Genomic DNA, 5111 nt, shown 5'->3' on the forward strand with positions numbered 1-5111 from the left:
TCTGTCCTTGACAGAATGTATTAAATAAGCAAACACCACCAACAAGCAAAACAAGTACTACAATGTAAAAATATTAAAAAAACGAAAACCCTCTCACATGCATAAATGAAAGATTGCACACAAAGAACTCACATCTTTTCAAGCTTCAATAGTAAATATTCTGCTACTATGTATTAAATACTGCATGGTTTGCCCAAGCTAAGATGAAACCACATCATAAATCAATAAGCATGACTTGCTGTTCTTACATTAATTAAAAACAATAGATGTCAAGATGTAAGACGGTTTTCAGTGGCAACGGAGAGGCATGTGTGTGTGCAAAGTGGTTCTGCCCCAGAGCTGTTAGAATCTGGATGTTCTGAGCGCAAGCACGTCTTCTCCTTTTCTCCTCAAAACACGTCATAACTTTCCTGAGACCGTTTGTACCAACATGACTCAGAGCATATATTTATATGCAATTTCTGAAGCTTGAAATGCAATAATTTAATATCAGTACTAACGGAATATAAGCTACAGAATCAAATGTTCTCTGTCCTTCTATTTAGTCTAAAATGAGTAACCCTAATGTGAGTGATGGTGGAGGTCTTTCAATCCCAAAGGTTAAAATCTTATTTCCTTCCTTAAACTTCTTCTCATCTTTTCTTCAGGGCAATATGTGCATGACTTGTTATGCCGTCACTGAGCTGCTCTGTGACCTCATTAACATGCTTATCTCTCTGGGAAAAACTGTTGTAAGACATCTGTCTGCTTCTTATCTCTGCCACCTAAGATTTAAAGGTTGCCTATTTTTCCCAAACACATCTACCTTGAAATATTTAAGGCTTATGTGCCTTAGCTACTTCCCCAAATGTGCTGGGTCCTCATGTTAGAGATCCATTCTATCTGTTTTGTTTTTCACACTTTATGATTCTTCTTACAAGAAATGGCCCAAAGCAATAACTGTGTTTGGAAACAAAACAAAACAATACCCAAAAGAACTAAGCCATAAGATTCTAAAACCATAACAGTAGGGTATAGAACAGGACATAAGAGAGAAGAGGTCCAGTGTTTTGAAATGCAGGAAACTTATTTTTGCAAAGAGAAAATGGTCAGATTATTATTTTATTTGTGGAGTGTTTGGTATACCAATTATGGATTTGAAAACTAAATCACTGCATTTCACATGATAGAACAGTATGGAAATTGTGAAATGATAAAAAGCTATACAGCAAACAACTTTTAAGATATATCAGGAAGCATAATATCTTCAGTAATAATTTATGAGGGATAATATTACTTCTAATTACATGTTTGATGAGCTCTTCATGTGTATAGTAATGATCCACAGCTCTGCTCTCTCTCTCCCAAATCCCTCCATTTATACTCTAACTTAAACATTATGTGAAATCTTAAAGAGAACTTAAACACCATTTGGTTTGAGAATTTATCTTTCTCATGGGCTCTTTGTTCCCTTTTTGACTTCCTATGCAAGTGTGATGTCAGTCAATGTGGGGGTATGCTGTAGGGTCATTTGTCCAGACACTGTTGCCCCAAACACACACCTCTACATGCACATGCCTGGGTTATGTGCAAATGTGGGTGTATCTGCATCCATATCCATATCCACACTTACATCAACTAATCTGCTATCTACTGGGCTGACAAAACCAAGAAAACATCCAAGTTTCACTTCATTTTTCTACTTCTGGGTGACTGGGGGTGGAGAGGATCCAGCCTGGGAGTTTTTATAACTGAAAGTTGTTTTCAGTATCTGTTCTCTACTTCTTCATGAATAAAACCCTAAATTTCAGATGGTCATGTGTCTACTCAGACTAAAGACTGGATCTGTTTCTTTCCCCCTTGAAGTCAATAGCCATCATGTCTACTACTTTCAGAACCTCTACTCTAAAAATGGAGTAGTCTCCTCCCCTGCTGGTAGGAACACACATGTAATGGGAGAGATGGAGTAGCTCATTCGTACTATAATGTGGACCCTGCATGTCTCAAGCAGAAAGAGTTGAGGATCCTGATGACTACAGAGCTCCTATACCCGTGTGGACCAACTACAGTTCTGGATAAACAAATACTGCCCCTTCACATCTAGTTACTCACCAAAATGTGGGAATCTTTCCCATAAACACTTTTTGGGTTCATCTCTTCTCCTAATGTCTTAATACAAGTACACTTAATTTCTCACCTAGGTTTTGTAATGATCTCAGAATTGCTCTATCTCCAGTTCTTTCCTTCTGCTATTGTGTTCTTTATGTTGCCTCCAAAACAAACTATGTAGATACAAGCCTGAACATAGAAAATAAGTAATGGGGTCAGGATTGAACTCACCGCTGTCCTGATACAGCACTAGGTATCTTAGAGACATAGCAGATAGCTAGGAAAAGAAAGAGCAGGCCCACTTAAAAAGGGCACATACTAAGATGACATACTAAATGACAGATTAGAGCTATTCATGGGAAATGACTAAGACATAATGAAGACAGTCCCTGTGTCTAGGCTATGTTTCAGATATGGCTGTCATGTATGTCACTTGTATCTCTGTAGATAGTGTTATATCTGAAATCATTTTTTAGGAACTCAACACAACCTTGGATTACTATGAATGACCAGCCACTAAGAAAGAATGAAAGATATGAGAAGTAAATAATATTTTCCAGCACCCAAAAACACTTACTGCATAGTCATCCCTGAAAAACATGCACATATGCAAAACATTCTCTTGCTACAGATGGATGCTCTAGGAGGAAAAGTCGTGTTTGCTCAGTTATTACCATGGCTTGTTTATGTGTGATGAGCTTATCTATTTCATCTACTCAAAATTCCATACTTCTCCATTACAACCCACAATGTAGCAGTAGATTAAAGAAACCAGTAAATGAATATCCTTAATTGAATTGGTTATCTTGTAATTGATATGGAATTAATTTTTTTTCTGAAGACAAAGTCCTTGATTAAATATTAAATAACTTGAGTCCAGCTCAGTGATAGGAATAGGTCACAGGATTTTGATTCTTACATCTGTGCTTTTTCTACCAGATTCAAAGGGTAACTCTAGAAGGAAATAAATGACTTTATTAACTTGACTTGACTTTCAGCCTAGATCACATAATCCTAAATGAAGAAACCATCATAAAGCTTCCCTGAGTCTTACAACCAAAATTCAAATGAAGTAAAATCAGATAAACCAAAATGGTTGCATTCAGAATGAAGAGAGACAAAATACTGCTTTTATATAAATAAAATACTGTCGGCATTAACACAGAATATATAAAAGATAGTATTAAATTAGAAAAGCTGTGCACTTCAAAATGCTTAGTCTAGTTATTATAAATATGTTTCAAAACAGAACTTGATGATCAAGACATTTTCTTATTGAAGCATAACTTTACAAATCACTGTCTGCAAATACTTTCTTTATTAAACTAGTTGGTGGCCTTTTATTCTAGAGGTGTGTAACATTTAAGTCTTACCCACTTGCTTTTAATTTGCCACAGTGGCATGACTGCCTAATACCTCTGAACTATGACAGTGGTGTCCTCTTAGAAAAGACCAAGGTACCATTAGAAATGGGTCATGAAGCAAAAGTCATTAACTCATCTTAAAAAGGGCAGAGCCCAACAAAGCATTGCTGACAAACTTACTTTCCTGTGCCCATTTGTCTTTATTAAATATCACATTCAATATCTACCTCCATGCATGAGATAGCCTTCCGAAGCATCTCCTCATGAAAAAAATTAAACTATGAGAAATTAAATTTACTTTCAGGTTTTCACTTTGAAAGAGCAACAGAATTCTCTTATGCAATATTAAATAGAAAAATAAGTATTAATAATTCTCAGTAATAATAATAATGACTCCAATGTTCCTACCTTGAAAACATCCATGGACTCTTAAAAAGAGAAATATTCAATTAATAGAGGCAATGATGAAAAACAGGTAGATCAAGATAGGGTCTTTTATTTCTACTTTGATGTTGGATGCAAAAAGACAATATGGCATAGATATTTGCATCTTCTCCACACACCAAATGAAAGGTGAATTAAAAATTAATGTTAAAGTAATAACAAAAATGATAATGAATGATATCTCTATGTGGGTAGACTTCCTTTGCTAACCTTTCAAGATTCAGTGGAAATTTCTTATAATAAGGAAGAATAATCTATACCCAGTAAATCCCCTTCTTGGAAGGAACTGGTAGAGTCAATTTTTACATCTGTTTTCCTCTGTCCTATCCCAGAAAATAAAAATTTTATGAATTTTCTCTTCTCTGGGCTGTCAATTACAGAAGCCATTACAAAACGAGGCCAGTATCATGTCTGGTGGGAGCAATGTCCAGCCACACAAAACAGCTATTCTGGAACTTTCAGAACAGGTAGGAGAAAGGTTACGTGAAGTAAAAGTCTGCATTTCTGTCCCATGGCTGACCCCAGGGAAGGAAGTCAAACACTGGCAGCTTTATCTAATAAAAAAATGTTTTGTTTTTGTTTTGTTTTACTTATAATAGAGTCTCATAATCTCAGATATACTTATAAACAAAATAACAAATATGCTAACATTCAAATATCTAGGACTATATACAAAACAATCTGTTTTCATCCAAAGCAGACATAATGCTCTTTTATAGGCAAAGCAAAGTACATAATTCTATCAGTTTTAAAAGAACCTGATAGAAGTTTTTGCCTTTTATTCTTGCCATTTTATTTTTTATTATAACCTAACTTTTTAAAAATTTCCTTTCTCTCTCCTTCCTTCTTCCCTCTCTCCCTTTCTTCTTTTGCTTCATTTAGGACTATATCTGTCCTAGAACAACACAGGAGTTAGAGGTGCTGACCTCCCCCCCCCACCTCCACTTCCATACAGTCTGCACATAACTTGTAACTCTCCAAAAACTTAACTACTAATAACCTACTATGGACTGGAAGCCTTACCGGTAAAGTCGATTAACACGTATTTTGTATGTTCTGTGTATTCTTACAAAGCTTATATAGTAAGATAATGAAAAGAAAATGTTAAGAAACTATAAGGAAGAAAAAACACATTTACAGCACCCTACTGTATTTATGGGGGGAAAATCCACATATAAATGAAGTTGTAGTTCAATCCAAAGTTGTTCAAGAGTC

At 35.5% G+C, this 5111-nt stretch overlaps 1 long non-coding RNA gene across 1 annotated transcript in view; it reads left to right on the top strand.

Moving 5' to 3' along the window:
- Nucleotides 1–4863, top strand: part of LOC115285892 — a 7764-nt gene extending 2901 nt beyond the window's left edge. The window contains exons 2-3 of the long non-coding RNA XR_003905749.1: nucleotides 4277–4363; nucleotides 4779–4863. This is a non-coding gene — a long non-coding RNA (uncharacterized LOC115285892). The remainder of the gene's footprint in view (nucleotides 1–4276; nucleotides 4364–4778) is intronic.
- Nucleotides 4864–5111: the final 248 nt, after the last annotated feature.

Source organism: Suricata suricatta, chromosome 1 (genome assembly GCF_006229205.1).
Source record: "Suricata suricatta isolate VVHF042 chromosome 1, meerkat_22Aug2017_6uvM2_HiC, whole genome shotgun sequence".
Taxonomy (NCBI): Eukaryota; Metazoa; Chordata; class Mammalia; order Carnivora; family Herpestidae; genus Suricata; species Suricata suricatta.